Raw genomic sequence first — 17843 nt, forward strand, 5'->3', positions numbered from 1 at the left:
ATTAAAAAGTCCTTGTGACTTAAACATTCTATTATGGCCAAATTTAACTCATTTTTTTTTTAACCACTGGACCACCAGGTATGTCCCTTAACTCACTTTTGCTTAACACTTTTTTAGATATCTCATTGAATCTTCATAAACCCTGTGAGGAGGACTCAGCATAAGCAATTATGTAAAAGAATATAATGAATCAGAGAAAAGCTTCCTGACTTCAGATCAAAGATCTTCTGGGTTGAGAGGAAAGGGAAAATCCAGATGGCAATGGAACAAGGGAGAACTTGCCTTGTGGGTCACTGAAGAGGGGACTGATCTTGCTCCAGTGGGGAGGAGTGAAATGATAGAAACACCAGGTAAGTTTGTGGGAACCAAGAGGAGAGGTAATCTAGACGTGTTCTTAAAAAGAGGCCCAAGGAAACCCAAGATCTCAGAGACCGAAGGACTGTGTGGTGGGTATGAGTCTGGGACAGTTTACAGAGTCCCATGTGTCACAGTGTAGCCTGGAAGCAGATGGATGGTTCTGTGGCCTGAGAGTGCCACAGGAGTGGATGGGGTTTTAGGTAGCACCCCACAGTTTCTGTGACTCAGCTTGGCAGTGGAATGAGTTTTTTGCACCCCAGAGTCTGTAGAGAAGTTGAAAGGATAGTTGTTAAACCTACACGGGCCTTTTAAATGGGATTATGGCAATGTTGCCTGTATGTCCAGTAAACAAATATGAAACGAGATGATGGATGGCTAAATGGAAGCCAAGGTGATAACAGTCAAGGACCAGATGTCACAACTCCCAATGCTTTGACACTCCACATGCACCCAGAAATTAGATATATCTCTTGGGTGTACATTGACTAAATTTAAATATTTGCCGCTTAGAGGGTAGGGGCTCTAAATAGATAACAATTTGGGGGAAAATAAGGTTACTATTTCTAACACAGCTGGTTTTGTGAGCTAAAAATGAAACCATTACTTTTATTAATAGCATCCCCTAACCTAGTTTTGCCATTGAGAAGCAGATCTGAGTGGGATGTGGGTCTCCATTGAACTAGCAAAAGAATAAAAGGTGTTTGGGGGAAGAAAAAAGGAAGTAGGAGAGGCATTGTGAAAGGATCCTCTTTCTAATTGGAAGAGAAGGAAGAGAGAATCAAGAGGAAGAAGAAAGAGGAGAAAATAGATGAATATCCAACATCTCTTTTGTTTTCATTATGATATTCATACTGACTTCATGGGATTTCCTGTTTTTCTAGCATATTCAGGAAGGATACTTTAACCTAGACCACTGAAATTGGAATTTTATCTGAGGTGAGAAAAAAAGAATGTTAGATTTGAAATCACAATCCGGGTTGAATTTCTGGCTTTGCCATTTAATAGATGTGTGATCTTGAACAACCTCTTAACCTCTTCAAACTTCAGGTTCAAATCAACTGTAAAAAGGGTTTAATAAAATACATACCATTGAATTACTGAGAGAATTGAGTCAATATACATGAAAGAGCTTTGTAAATGGTAAAAACTGCACCATGTGGGGTACCATTTTGTGGTGGAGATAACAAGGGGAACGAAGTGTACAGGTGTAGAAGGCACATGGCGGGTGAAGGGTGCTACTTTGGAGTCTCTGAACAGATAGTTCAACATGAAGAAATCAGGCTTACTGGAGAAAAGTGGTCCAGAAGAGGAGAAAAAGGAGAGAAGGACTTAAATGGGCAGCAGAGGCAAACCCAGGTATCCTGACTTGAAGTTTAGTAATTATGTCAAACTCTGTTTACTTATGTGTACCTATCAGAGTCTCTTGCTCATTTACCTTAGAGATCTACTGACAGTTAGTATGTGGTACATTGCCCTATGCTTATAGTTTTGGAATAGGTCAATCACTTCTGAAGCCTTCAATGTAAGAAATTAACAGTAATTGGGGCTGTAGAAATCAATAGTTAATCTTTAAATCACTAGAAATCCTTCTTAGAGTCCTTACTATGAAAGCCCCTGGCTATTAGCTCAACTAGTTGTTCTTCCTTTGTGACATCTCTGGAAGTTTAGCACTTCTGTGGGAAAACTTTTGTCAGTATGCTGAAAGCTGAAAGTGAGGTTGGATGACATGCAGTAACTTCAGAAATAGAAGCAGTCCTCCTAATTTGGAACAGTGTTGGAATCCTCCAGTTGTGACATGAAATGAAAATTCCATTCCGCAGAATTCTTTTGAGGTAGCGTTTGGTGGGAATATTTCATTATGTTACCTGGAGTAGGGAAGATATCTCAAAAACACATGCTCAGTTGCAATGATGGTTGCTAGACTGTCTTCTCGGGAGGGTAGGTCTTATCGACTAGAGCCCCCTAGGTTTCATTGGAAATTTTGATGAGTTTAGGATTGTGAATTTGAGGATAGAAGCCAAGCAGAGGTAAATTCTTTGTACAAATAGCAAGGAGATATATTTGAAGTGGGAGGGAAAAAGAAATCTTGTATAAAGCTCCAGAGCCATCAAAGATGGGGCAGGACTGGGGAAAGAGTATTCAAGAGAGATCCCTGGTAGTGGGGAGTCAATTGTGGATTTTGGAGAACAGATATATTGAAGGAGATTCCCACAAATGTTTTATTTTGAAAAATACCAAACTTTTAGAGAAGTTGCAAAAATAGTACAATGAACACTGGTATACCCATTGCATATACATGTATAGAGACAGAGAAAGAGTACATTTTTATAGATGTGTGTGTATTCACATTTTGTATATAGATAAGCAGATAAAAAGTACATACAGAGAGAAATTTAAGCATGTATGTATGTATATATATATATATATATATATATATATATATATATATATACTTTTCTGACCATTTGAAAATTGTAGGTAGACATCATGAAACTTCACCACTAAGTACTTCAGTATGTGTCTCCTAAGAACAAGGCCATTCTCCTATGTGACCACAATACAATTATCCTACTCAGGAACTTAAACTTGATGCAATACAATATCTAATACTCTGTATATATTAAAATTTCCCCAACTGTCCCAATAACATCTTTATAAATCTCCAATTTAAAGGGGATTTAAAAATTGTTTGTCGTGTTCAACATAAATGTCTTCTCCATTTTCCCTACAAGATCATCAAAAATGACTACATTTCTTGTTAATATTTTTATGCCAGTAATTTATTTGAGGGAACTTGTAGATGTCTTATGTCCAGATTGGCAGGGGGTGAAAACAGAAACAATAGCAGCTGCTACTGGAGGAAAGGAACTTCGTAGAGACAGTAACAGATTTAAAACCACTGTTCTGTTCCTGGCGTGCTGCCCTTTTCCTTCTGACCCTATGATTTAAACCTGTCCTCTAGTCTTTTGTATGTGATAAATCGCTTACAGTGCTTGTTTCCCAGATCCTACCTACCGTGATATAGAAGCTTGTTCTCATGGTCTTTTTTAAAAAAAATAGATTTTATTTTTTAGTGCAGTTTTATACTTACAGAAAAATTGAGAAAATAGTACAGAGATATCCCATATATCCTCTCACCCCTACACACAATTTCTCTTATTATTAACATCTTACATTAGTATAGGACATTTCCTACAATTAATGAACCAATATTTTCTGATTATTAATAAAGTCCATACTTTATTTAGACTTCCTTGGTTGTTGTTGTTTTTTTTAATCTTTTCTCCACGCTGCACAGCATGTGGGATCTTACTCCCTGACCCGGGATCGAACCTGCACCCCCTTCATTGAAAGGACAAGGTCTTAACCACTGGACCACTAGGGAAGTCTCTAGACTTCCTTGGTTTTTAACCGAATGTCCTTCTGTTCCAAGATCCCATCCAGGATATGAAATTACATTTAGTTGTTATTTCTCCTTAGGCTCCTTAGACGATGCCAGATTTTCAGACTTTTCTTGTTTTTCATGTCCTTGACAGTTTTTCGCTCCTAGGTCTTTTGATAATTTAATCTCCATACATTGCTGGGCAGAGCGCCACAACAAATATTATTTTGAATTAAGTATTATCTCTGCTAATGGGTGAAAGTCAGATCTTGTTTGAAGTAACTGCATGATAAGGATGATAAAGTTATTTCAGTAGCCTTGTTTGTGTATAGGTCATATTGTGACTACTTATTGATTAAATATGGGCTATAGAGTTCACAGCATTCATTGGGTGGAACAATCTTCTTTGGGTGGATTGAGTCCATGAAGCTCCAGGCACAAAGATCAACTGAGAGAGCAGAACCAATCAGAAGGTGCCTTTTCCTCTGGAACCCTATGTTCTTACAGACTCCACATGGCAAATGGTCTATGCTTTTCTCTTTATCTTTACAAGCATCTTGGGGTAATTTGGCTTGAGACATATGAACTACCATTTACCAAACAAGTATTTCCGTTGTCCTTTGTTTTTTATTTTTTTCAAATTAAAGTATAATTTACATATAATGATAAGCACAGCTCTTATGTGTACAGTTCAAAATGTTTTGACAAATGCATACACCTGCGTAATCCATCAAGCTAGGGAGCGTGTTCATCACTGCAGAAGGTTATCTCGTGTCCTTTTCAAGTCAATGCCTGCCCTTGAATCCCCAGAGGCAGCTACTGGTTCAATTTCTTTCACCATAGATTAGGTTTGCCTGTTCTAGGACTTCACATAAATGGAATCATACAGTTTGCACTCTTTTGTGTCTGGTTTCTTTAGCTTAGCATAATATTTTTGAGATTCATTCATGTTTTGTGTCTATCAAAAGTTTATTCCATTTTATTGCTGAGTAGAATTCATTATATTGTATCAATATACCACAATTTCGTTTTTTTTTAATTAATGAATGAATTAATTAATTAATTTTTATGGCTGTGTTGGGTCTTCGTTTCTGTGCGAGGGCTTTCTCTAGTTGTGGCAAGCGGGGGCCACTCTTCATCGCGGTGCGTGGGCCTCTCACTATCGTGGCCTCTCTTGTTGCGGAGCACAGGCTCCAGATGCGCAGGCTCAGTAACTGTGGCTCATGGGCCTAGTTGCTCCGTGGCATGTGGGATCTTCCCAGACCAGGGCTCGAACCCGCGTCCCCTGCATTGGCAGGCAGATTCTCAACCACTGCGCCACCAGGGAAGCCCCACAATTTCTTTATCTACTCTTGTATGGATGGAAATTTGTTTTTTCTGATTTTTGGCTGTTATGAATGAGGTTATTATGAATATTTATGTATGGGTCTTTTTTGTGGACTTATGTTTCTTAGGATTTTTTTTTTTGGCCACACTGTGCAGCTTTCGGGGTCTTAGTTCCCTGACCAGGGATTGAACCCAGGCCCCGGCAGTGAAAGCACCAAGTCCTAACCACTGGACCACCAGGGAACTCCCAACTAATGTTTCTCTTGAGTATGGAATATCTGGGTCACATGGTTGGTGTATGTTTAATGTTTTAAGAAATTGTCAAACCATCTCCCAAAGTGGTTGTACCATTTTATAGTCTGTATTAGTTATCTATTGTTGCTTAATAATATTGCCACAAACTTAACAGCCTAAAGCAACACACATTTATTATCTCCCTGTTTCCATGGGTCAGGAACAACTTAGCTTATCCTTTGTGAGGCTGCAATCAAGGTGTTGAACAAGACTACTTTCTCATATGGAGACTCACCTGGGAAAGGATCTGCTTCCAGACTCATGTGGTTGTTGGCAGAATTCATGTCCTTTTGGATGTATGACTGAGGGCTCTAATTTCTCGCTGGCTGTTGGCTGGAGGTTGCCCTCAGCTTCTAGAGGCTGCTTGTAGTTCCTTACCATGTGGGGTTCCTTAAATGGCCAGCTGCTTCCTCAAAGCCAGCAAAGGAGCAAGAGACCCCAGCAAGATGAGTGGTACAATCTTATAAAATGTAATCATGTAATCAAATACATTTAATCACGTACATCCCATCTCCTTTGCTACATTCTATTGCCATATTCTATTACAAGTTCCACCATATTCAAGGGGAGGGGAGCACATAGAGCATGAATACTAAGGGGCAGGGATCAAAGAGGGCCATCTTAAGAATGTGTGTACTACTTTCTCCCACCATAAATGAATGAGAGTTTTGGTTGCTAAACATCCATACCATCATCTGGTGTTGCCATCTTTTTAATTTTAGGCACTTTAGTTGTAGAGTATGTCACTGTGGTTTTAATTTGCATTTCCCTAATGTCTAATGATACTAAACATTTCTCCATGTGCTATTGGCCACTCATATATCTTTCTTTGGGAATTGTCTTTTCATGTATTTTGCCCATTTAAAAAATTGTGTTGTTTGTCTTTTTATTATTGAGTTAGAGGAGTTCTTTATATATTCTGTTCATAAAGATTTTCACAAATAGTACTGAAATGACTGAGTATTTATATGGAAAAATATGGGCCATAACTCCCACATCACACTGTATCTAAAAATTAACTGATATTTATAGACTATTACAGTCAACAACTGCAGAATATACATCTTTTCAAAGGCACATAGAACATTCACCAAGATAGACCACAGGTTGGGCCATAAAACAAGAGTGAAGAAATCTCAAATGACTGAAATCAGACAGAGTATGTTTTCTGAGCTTAGCAGATTGAAATTAGAGATCAATACAAAAACTCTAGAAAATTCTCAATTATTTTTGTGTATTTGTTGTATCAATTCCTGTGAAAGAAGTACTATTATCGCTAACTATAATTAAGGATTTGTCTACTACTCCCTTTAGTTCTGTCAATTCTTACATCATGAATTTGAAGCTATATTTGACATATGCATACTTAAAACTGTTGTATCTTCTTGAGTGACCCTTTTATCAACATGAAATGTCCTTTTCATCTCTGGTAAAACTCCTTGTTCTGAAGCCTACTTTCTTTTATATTAAAATAGGCACTCTAACTTTCTTATGATTAAAGTTTTCATGGCATGTTTATGTCCATCACTTTAACCTAGTTGTGTCTTCATATTTAAAGTAAATCTCTTGTAAAAAGCATATCGTCATGTCTTCCTTTTTTATCCAACCTGACATTTGCTGCTTTTTAATTAGAGTGTATTTGTTTTTTAGTTATGCCTTTTTTTCATTTTTTGGAGATTGGTTGCTCTAGTGATTATAATATGCAACTCTGATGAACTAATATTATAAAACTTTACATATAATGTAATAATCTCACAAGGTGATTGTATATATTTTTAAATTAAAAACTATAGCTTTTTCTTATTATAAAACACAATACATGGAATTGTACAAATCTAAACTTACTGTATAAAAATAAAGTGAATGAGGATACAAAGCCCAGAGATAAACCCCTGCACCTATGGCCAACTAATCTATGACAATGGAGGCAAGGATATACAGTGGAGAAAAGACAGTCTCTTCAATAAGTGGTGCTGGGAAAACTGGACAGCAACATGTCAAAGAATGAAATTAGAACACTCCCTAACATCATACACAAAAATAAACTCAAAATGGATTCGAGACCTAAATGTAAGACCGGACACTATAAAACCCTTAGAGGAAAACATAAGAAGAACACTCTTTGACATAAATCACAGCAAGATCCTTTTTGACCCACCTCCTAGAGTAATGGAAATAAAAACAAAAATAAACAAATGGAACCTAATGAAACTTAAAAGCTTTTGCACAGCAAAGGAAACCATAAACAAGACAAAAAGACAACCATAAGAATGGGAGAAGATATTTGCAAACAAATCAATGGACAAAGGATTAATCTCCAAAATATACAAATAGCTCATGCAGCTCAATATCAAAAAAACAAACAACCCAATCAAAAAATGGGTGGAAGACCTAAATAGACATATCTCCAAAGAAGACATATAGATGGCCAAGAGGCATGTGAAAAGCTGCTCAATATCACTAATTATTAGAGAAATGCAAATCAAAACTACAATGAGGTATCACCTCACACGTTAGAATGGGCATCATCAGAAAATCTGCAAACAATAAATGCTGGAGAGGGTGTGCAGAAAAGGGAACCCTCTTGTACTGTTGGTGGGAATGTAAATTAATACAGTCACTATGGAGAACAGTATGGAGGTTCCTTAAGAAACTAAAAATAGAACTACCATATGACCCAGCAATCCCACTACTGGGCATATACCTAGAGAAAACCATAATCCAAAAAGACACATGCACCCCAATGTTCATTGCAGCACTACTTACAATAGCCAGGTCATGGAAGCAACCTAAATGTCCATCTACAGACGAATGGATAAAGAAGATGTGGTACATATATACAATGGAATATTGCTCAGCCATAAAAAGGAACAAAACTGGGTCATTTGTAGAGATGTGGATGGACTTAGAGACTGTCATACAGAGTGAAGTAAGTCAGAAAGAGAAAAACAAGTATCGTATATCAACACATATATGTGGAATCTAGAAAAATGGTAAAGGTGAACTGGTTTAGAAGGCAGAAATAGAGACACAGATGTAGAGAACAAAAGTATGGATAGCAAGGGGGGAAAAGGGGGTGGGTGGGATGAATTGGGAGATTGGGATTGACATATATACACTAATATGTATAAAATGGATAACTAATAAGAACCTGCTGTATAAAAAAATAAATTAAATTAAAAAATAAAATAAAATAAAATACATAACTAATGAGAACCTGCTGTATAGCACAGGGAACTCCTGTACAGTAGAAACTAACACAACATTGTAAAACAAGTATACCCCAATAAAAATAATAATAATAATAAAGTGAATGAAGAGAAATAACCTCTGTCTGCATATTGTTGTTCACCCTTTGAGACCTTTTCCTACATGTATATGCACTTCATTGCTTCTTCTATGAACTTGACGTCAGTAGGTATTATATACAACTAATTGCTCAGTCTTATGAGAGCATCTTTCGAAAGACAATACAAATGACTCTAATCTCGGAACAAACTTATGGGAAGAAGAAGAAAAAGAATTTATCTGCTATATCCCCTTGTCAAACCTTTTCTTCTCAGACATTAAATCTCCCACATTTCTGGGTTGTGCATGTGTAGGTACTGCCTGGTCCTGCAGCATCTCACGCCTCACTGCCAAAAGAAAAACTCCAGGATAGGAGATGGGAGATATATTGTCTGGGTATAAGGTGAGCCACCAGCAGGCTGTGCTCATGTGAAGTCTGTTGCCATAGCAGTATACCCCACAGGAGTTGGTTGCCAGTGTTGCCTGGGATAAAACAAGTGGCTAATGGGCCTGCAGCCAGTGAGACCAAGAGCATCTGATTTTAGTATAAGTGTTGCTGAGGCAAGCACAAGAGCATCTGAGTACATAAGCAGTGTTTGATAAAATACATCTCTTGTACCACTCATTTTCATTCATGCCTTCCCATTATATTCACCCCCATACTATAAGAAGGGCATCAGTTTTTGTGAGAAGCTCATGCCCTCACTTCTTTCCTAAGGGGGAAGGAACAAGTCCATTTTGTCACAGAGTCCTATTCAAGATGGTGTCCAGCCACAATCTCTGAAAAGACTTAAGGCAAGAAGGTTGAGTCAAGCTAAACCCCCTGCTGATAAAGATAACACCAAGGATGACAATCTTCATCTGTCTCTCCTCTACCCTTTTGTACCCTCATGTCAGTCAATCACTGGCTAAGGTTTGCTGCGGGTCAGGGAGTATAGATTTCATAGATGAGGCAACTCCTGTTTGGTTGAGGACAATTCTCAGTCAACACTCACATTAGCTGGGGGATGAGTGTGCCAGTAGATATAAGCAAAGCACCAACGGCATTCATCCACTACAAGGGGCTAATTCTATCTCCACTCTTTATTTCTTGCACCTTTATATTTTAGTTGTTGGGGGCCACAGCACCATATATTAGCTGTTGATTTGTTGCTTATATTGTATTTTGTAGGGCAGTGCCCAACCACGCACTAAGTCTGGAGTGTTTTGTTATGCAACAAGATCTAACAAATACAGATGAGTCACACAGCAAGACCATAGGGTCCCGTGGTCATGTGTTCATTGTTTCTCTTCTTTTGTCATAAAATGGATCCTTTGATCTGAGCCATTGCTGTGAGAGAAATCATGTCAATATATCAGGCTTCCATAAATTCTTGAGTCGTGGTGCTGGCAGAGGCACTGAGGGCAAGGAAGGCAAATTCATAACCAGATTAGGTACTAGTTCTGATAAGGATTAATCACTGCCTCCTCTAAGGTAGAAGGGGTCCAATGTAACCAATCTGCCATCAAGTGGCTGACTGGTCTTCTCAAAGAGTAATGCCATATCAAAGGCTCAGTTTTGGTCTCTGCAAATAGCAAGTTGGGAATTCTAGCTAGATCAGAATTGGTGAGGAGTCCATATTTTTGGACCCATGCAAGACTTTCATCCTTGCCACCATGACCTCTCTATCATGGGATCTTTTTGCTAGTTGATGCCACAAGACAAGTCATCTTGTTCACCTGGTGCCTGAGAACCTCTTCTGTGATAGATGCTCTCTGGTGAAAATTAACATGAGACACAAAGATATAAACACTTTATCCTCACTCCCTTGGATCCATCCATAGTCTGCTTTCCAGACCAAACTGTCCCTAATATTCTAATCATTTTTTTCCAGGTTCTGACCAACTAGCCAAGCCATTCATCTCTGCCCAGAAGTTCATGTATATCCACATTTCAGGCCACTTCTTCCTCTTAAGAAGTAATCAAGGGTACTGCTCACAAGTCTGCCCAAGGGAGGATTTCCCATCATCACTGTACTTTGGGGCATTAAGCAGTGCATGTAAACTAGGTCCAAGATCTTTCCTCCTCCATCAGTTGGTCTTAGAGAGCCCCCTTAGGCCAAAGGACTGAACTGAGGGAGAGGTTTGTGATATAAGAGTTAGGATTATTTGTTCACATAACTTACTCATGCCTTCTTGGTCTCTGCTTGGGCCTGATCCTGAATGTACCGTATCCATTGTACCATAGATTGATGCTGCGTCTGCCAGACCTTATAATTCAGTGGATCATAATAAGCTCATGATGAGCTATTCCTACTGCTTAGGCACTTGGTGTCCCATTCAGTCTGCATTTAGGCCCAGGAGCAAAAACAGAGCTGATTTTTCAAATAGACAGTAATTCTCTGTTGTAGAAGACATTGCCTTGCTCCAGAAACTTAGGGCTATAACTGATACTAGGGCTTGCCAGAGGCTCTATACATCACTTATTCACCACAAATACCTCTCATCCCATTGGATCTGCTAGATTATACAGCTCAAGTAGCAGGGCATCTTGCACTGCAGCCTGGACCTGATCTAGAGATGTCTCTGGGCACCCACTAGCAATTATAAGTCATCTGATGAATGGGTTGTAGTTATATTCCCAGAGACAGTATATGCCGCCCTCGAACTCCAAAGAGGTCCGCAAAGTGATGAGTCTTTCTCTTAATGGTAAGAGGTGAGAGGTGCAACAACTTGTTCTTTACATTAAAGGCGATATTCCTAGCATTCCCAGACCATTGGAATCCTAAAAACTTCATTGATGTGGCAAGCTCTTGGATTACCTTAGAGTCTATCTTGTGTTCTGCAACATGCATGTGTTTTACTAGGCCATTTAGACTGTGCTATTCAAAGTGCAGTCTACAGACTGGTGCTGGATGGTAAACTCTTGGTTACTGGCTCATGGTGAGATAAATTGAGAAATTTGAAATTCTAGGTTTAGAGCCTTTTATAGCAATTTGACATGGCTGTGACCTCCAAGAACATGATCAGAAGACTCATCTTATTGAACAGGGTACAGATCATCTTGGTTACAGTCAAACTCATGTGGTGATTAGCATGTGCAGTAAGTTATGTACCGGGCAAGTTCAGTAATTTCCAAAAGTACTACTTTAAGCATATTGAAAACAAACAAACAAACAAACAGGTCCTTCACCACAGATAGCTTAAGAGGCATTGATCTAGATTATTTGCCCCTTCATGCTCACCAGGACAGAGGACAGAGTTAAAATAGCTCTGAGGCTAGAAAGTAAATGTGTACTCCTCTCCTTTCTATACAAAGGCAAAGTGGTTTTGATCCTTCCTACTGATGGAACTCAGGAAAATCACATTTACCAATCAATACCTCTATACCAAATGCCAAAGTCCATGTTGATCTGCTCTAGTGAAGATACCACATGAAGCATGGCAACTTCTAATGGGGCTATCAACTGGTCAAGTTTATGGTAGTCTACTGTCATCTGCCATGATCCCATTTTTGCAGGGGTCAGACAGAAGAATTGGTTGAATGAGGATATAATGGAAATCATAATCTCTCCATCCTTTAAATCTTTGATAGTGATGTAAGTCTTCACAGTTCTTTCTAAGATGCTGTCCTCCTTCTAAATTACTCTCCTGGCTTGGGGGTATAAGTGACAGTTTCAGGGACCTCTACGTGGCCCATCCTAAATAATGGCTAGTACTCCACAGGTCAGGGAACCGATGTGAGGATTTTGCCACTTGTTAAGAGTTATCTGTCCTAATTATACATTCAGTGACTTAACCACAGAATGTGTTCATAGACCTACTGGACCTACTATAAGCTGGAGTTGAGCCAAAATTCCATTGGTCCCGATTCTAACTGGAGAATCAGGATGGTATCGTGTTAGCTCAGATGCTGTATCTAACAGTTCTTGAAGACTCTGGGCATTTCTTTTTTTCCAGTGCATAGTTACACTGGCAAATGGCTGCAAGTCCCTTTGGAGAGCCACTTGCTTCAGGAGTCACTGCATGATTTACAGGCAAGAGAAGAGATGATGTACCTACCAGCCAGAGGGTTCAGGGCACTGGTGGGTTCGAGCTGGCTCATATCAACTCTCAGGAGCCAATTGTGTACATCTCTTCTCAACTCTGTTTAGTGACATTATGTTGGTAGCTTGAAACTGATTAAGTTGAGAGTGTTTATTCAACAGAAATTGGCAAATGCTACAAATATGGCCCTTCCCTGCATCCCCCTCCTGAGAGCCAGTTGCTAAACTTTTTCCTGTGTCCCACAGGGGAGAATTGGGGGATTCAGCATTCTCAGGGTCACCCACTCAAATGTCCCATTCCTAGGTCTTAGCTGTCTTTTTCCTTTCAGGGACTAAATGTGGACATAGGAGACCCTTCAAGTCTATGCATTTGGTTGCTTTTTCAGCTCTGCTGCCCTCATAATCAGGTCCCAGGCCTGATTCTTAGTATAGTTTGCTTTAGGCTATAGGAAATAAGTCTTTTAAAAAACTGCCAATAGAGGCCCTCTCACTTTCTCAGGGTGCCTTAAGGTGACAGTTGGCTGCCCTGAGGTATCATTTTCTTTTGCAAGGTTTACAATTCCACCAACAGAATCCATTCTATCTTATTATCCCCATACTGTTCAAGCACCACAGCTATCACACGTTCCAGTGCCCCACTGTCTGTGTGCACTGCACCCCAATGGGTCACAGGGGAGAAGCTTAGTAGTTATGATATCACTGTATGGTCCTACTTACCATACCCTGGGTCTTTATCACCACAAAATCAGTGAGGAACTCAACTCCAATATCCCATCCCGATCGTCTGCAGGACACTCCTGATGCCACATCTTTTAGCTTGGGTTCTCTAGAAAATAGAGCCTGAGGTCAATTTGAGAGAAACAGGAGAGAAGACAAAGGGGAGTGGGCAGGGAAGGAGGGGAAACTAATATAATACTATAGTACTAAACTAGCTACCCTTTGGTATCAAGCCCAACTGACTGCTCAGTGTTGTGGGTACATGCCAGGCATGGGGGCACCCTAGTTAGCAGAACAGACATAGATCTACCCTCACGGACAGACCTGGCTTTATAGGCACGTGAGCCGTTCAGTTCTATAACACTCCATGTTAGACGGGCCTCGCGCTTGGTTTAGTGTTCTGCTGTCACCATCTTGAAAGTCTCAATAACTTTTGAACAAAAGGCTCTGCATTTTCATTTCCACTGGGCCCCGCAAATTATGTTGTCTGATCCTGCTAATATAAATTACAGTTTAGTAGGGAAATCAATCATATTCTCTCTCCTCATGAGTGTGAACTGATGGCATGGAGAGTAGGTCATTGTGGCAGGAGAACAGTACAAAGAGATGAAGAATAGCAACATTCACATTGCCTGCTGTTGGATGGATGACAAGATACATGAATGCAGCAGCAGGGATTCTTTTTCTTTTATTTTTTGTCTTTTTCACTTTTTCCCCCTAAACTAATCATAAACCCTGAATAATTCAGGTAAACTGAGTAGGTCTCTGTTTCCTGAAACCAGAAAGAATCTAAGAACACACATATGGGAGGTGATTTAAATCATGGGAATGAAATAGAGCAAGAAGAGAAGAGAGTTGAAGATCTTCTAGGCCAGTGCTATCTCACACTATCTGTGAAGGAACGAACTTTCCTTTCTTTTAATTTCCAATTTTTCATGAAAAATAAACTTTCGGAAAATAAAATTTTAAAAAGTACTAGAAAAATGAAAACAAAAAAGGCACACCAAACACAAGCTCACGCTTTAAGTATTTTAAACAGACATAAAATTACATTTCAAAAAACAGAATTAAAACAAAAAATAACATAGGATAAAAGAAAAAAGTACAGAAACTGCACTTTGTTCACTGAAAGTGTACATATAGGTGATTAATATAGAGAATTGCTAATACACCCTTAATTTTCTATCATTCCATGGTCATAACAACTAAACAAAAGGTTGGTAATGAATTGGCAATTTCTCATATTAAATACTATGATAGTATTTAATATTTTAAGTTTGTCAATATTTAAAGTTTTTAACATGACAAATGAATGTGCTTCTTGCTTGTTAAATCCTCTAATCTAGGTTGGATTGCTGACAATACCACTAGCAGGAGATAATGTATATCTAAACTGTTTCTATGTTGTATTTGAGAACACTAATAGCAGAGAAATCAGTCTCTCAAAGGCATGTTTAAGGTATGTTTAAGGGAATGGAAGAAGAGATTTTATTTCATTTATTTATTTATTTATTTATTTATTTATTTATTTTGGCCATGCAGCTTGCGGGATCTTAGTTCCCCAACCAGGGATGGACCCGGGCCCCAGCAGTGAAAGCGCCGAGTCCTAACCACTGGACTGCCAGAGAATTCCCTGGAAGAAGAGATTTTAAAACAATTTCTGCAAGCTCAGATATTCACTTCTAATTTTTATCTCAAATGAAGCAAATGATGCTTTATTTTCAAAATTCATCTTCAATTCTTCATCAGTAGCCCATTCCAAAGATTTATCCTATTAAGTTATAGTTACATTTAAATTATCTTTCAATGAAAGAAATGGATTCTGGATCCATGAATTCCCTACGTGTGTTTATTTTCATGGAAAATAAAAATTCAAAATGTTTTATCACATTCATAGTTAGTTTCTTTATATTTTATATGTAAATGCCATTGAAATTTGATGGCTTTATTGCTTCATTAGTCAGTTCATGATTTTAGTACTTTACTATGACGTATGGCTGTGAGCTCAGTAGATGGGGGATTATTTCTGAGTAAAATTCGTACAAACACTCAGATCTTTAACTCTTGGAATCACTTCTCTGGTTATTATTTGGTTTACTACTATTATTACTAACCCACTACTGATGTGTCTTTTCTTGATGAAACAGGACAGTGAGGCTTATTTCACCACCTACAATTTAGGGTTAAAAACAAATGACACAAATTTTACTTCCCAAGTTTAGTTATGAATTTCAAAAAACGGGCTTGATTAAAAATTAAAATGACTGTAAAAATAACAAAGTTATAAAAGTAAACAAATATTTACATTTTCACAGATTTGTATTCACTTTTGGGTTACAGTTGACAAACTAACCTTAAAAATTTCACTCCTTCACTAATGTGGTCCTACGGCACATGACAAGGACACAATCATGCCACTGACCTGCAACTCACCACGCAGGTTGGAGAACATCTGAACCACTCTACACTCTGTTTAATGAGGGGCGTCCAATGATCACGTGCTTGGATATTGCTGAAATGTGAAACTCCTATAAATGCTGCTAAGCATTTACTCTTAACCTCTGTACTTATCTCCTTGTGGACTAAACACGAGCAGTTTACAGACCGGCACTGGTCCAAGGACCACACTTTGAATAGCACTGCTGGGAGAGCTAGTGGAGGAGCTTATGAAGTAACAGGAGAGAGGAGGTGAACAAGGAGATCATGGATTTGTGGAAGACTAGGGAAGTTTTAAGAAAGAGGAAGTGCTTAACTGTGTTAACTGCAAGAAAGGTCAAGTAGGTCGAGGACCAAAAAGAAGCCATGAGTTGACAATTAGGACACTGGTGACCTTTGAAAGAGTGGCTTCAGTGGAGTGCTGGTGGTGGCAGCCAAAGAGAGGCAGCACTAGTAGTCTTAGGAGTTGGGAGAGTGAAGGCACAAGTGGGGACTACCCTTTCAAGAAGCTAGATGGGAAAGAAATGGAAACAGTGTGGTAGCCTACAAAAAAAGTCAAAGGAAGACTTCTTAGACTAGGGGAGACTAAAAAAAAATTCTGATATCATTGAAGGGGCCTCAAACTGAAGAGAGTTCTATCTTCAGGTAGAAAATCTAAGAAAGATTTTTTTTTTTGTCTTACAGTAATCTTACAAGTACTATGCGGGTAGAGGAAGATCAGGGGAAACTTCTTTGAAGAATCTGCAGAATTTCTAACACTTCTTTGATGGTGCAACAGAAAGCTGTGGGGGAATATAAGGATGTTGATTGACTCAGTTCCTTCTGAGTTTGGTATGAGGACTTTATAGTAGGGAACATAGTTAAAGTAATCCATGGTAAAGATACACATCCTTTTGTAAATTGAGAAATCTCTCTTGAGCTATCATAATTATAGTAAACCCAGGTGTTGACAAGTTGGGTTTAATAAAGCAAGTCATATCTATATATGAAGAGAGTTTACTTCAGTTCCTAGAACTTTCCTCTGCTTTCCTTCCCTCCCCAGTTTTAGCAAACAAGCATTTACTGTGTGCCCAACACCGTGCTAGGTACTAAGGGCAACCTCAATGATTGGTGTCTATCCTGAAGGGGTTCACTGGAGCAATATTATCAGTTATGATGCTTTTTGGTGGAAACAACTGAAAACCCCACCTCTGTTAAGGTCAGCTCCAGGGTTGGTCAAATCAGAGGCTCAGTTATGTCACAAAGGACCCAGATTTTCTGATTTTCCTACTGTGCCATCCTTAGTATTTCTGCCTCATCCTCAGGTCAGCTTGTCTTAAGTCACAATGGCTGCAGCAACTGCAAGTGTCACATCCTCCAAATAGTTAAGGGGTAGAAGAACTATGTCATCCTTGTATCTCTTTTCAGCAGGCTCCCAGCAGACTCTCTTTGGTCTTGCAAAGACCAAAACTGGATCCTGTGCTCCTGATTACCCTAATCCTGGGCAAGGTGAGTGGAATTACCACTGTGATGGTATGTGCTCTCTGTAGCCGGGCCTGGGCATGGACCCTACCACCAGATAAACTTTTAGTCCCCCAGAGAGGGTTTCTGAACTTAGGCAGAACCAGCTGTTGAGCAGGCCAATGACTGCCACCCGTTTTTCACATTCTGGCATACACCATGGCATACACAGAAAGTGATAATCCATTGTACGACACACAGGGATAAGCCCAAGAGCTATGACTTGCCTGAGGCTGCTGTCTCAGCCTTGCTCAGCTGTTCCAAGGATGGGGGGGGGGGGGCGGTTCACACCAGAGCACAGCTGTATTTTATTCACAGCACCTCAGTTGGGAGGCTCCGAATCGGCAACCCACAGCATCTGCCAATGAGAGAAAAACATGTACTCAAACGAGGCAATCTATTATTATAAGTAAATACCGAGAGACAAGAGACAGTTTCTAAGCCAATGTTTGATGGTGGTAGTTCCAGCAAACTCTTCTCTGATGTCTTTGTGCCTTTGCACATGCTGTTTCCCTCTC

The 17843-nt window shown here is 39.2% G+C and overlaps 1 long non-coding RNA gene across 2 annotated transcripts in view; it reads right to left on the reverse strand.

Moving 5' to 3' along the window:
• The window catches only part of LOC130705584 (uncharacterized), a 50325-nt gene extending 36831 nt beyond the window's left edge, over positions 1-13494 (reverse strand). For both annotated transcript variants that reach the window (XR_009005857.1, XR_009005856.1), the window contains exon 1: positions 13390-13494. This is a non-coding gene — a long non-coding RNA (uncharacterized LOC130705584). The remainder of the gene's footprint in view (positions 1-13389) is intronic.
• Positions 13495-17843: the final 4349 nt, after the last annotated feature.

Source organism: Balaenoptera acutorostrata, chromosome 18 (assembly GCF_949987535.1).
Source record: "Balaenoptera acutorostrata chromosome 18, mBalAcu1.1, whole genome shotgun sequence".
Lineage (NCBI taxonomy): Eukaryota > Metazoa > Chordata > Mammalia > Artiodactyla > Balaenopteridae > Balaenoptera > Balaenoptera acutorostrata.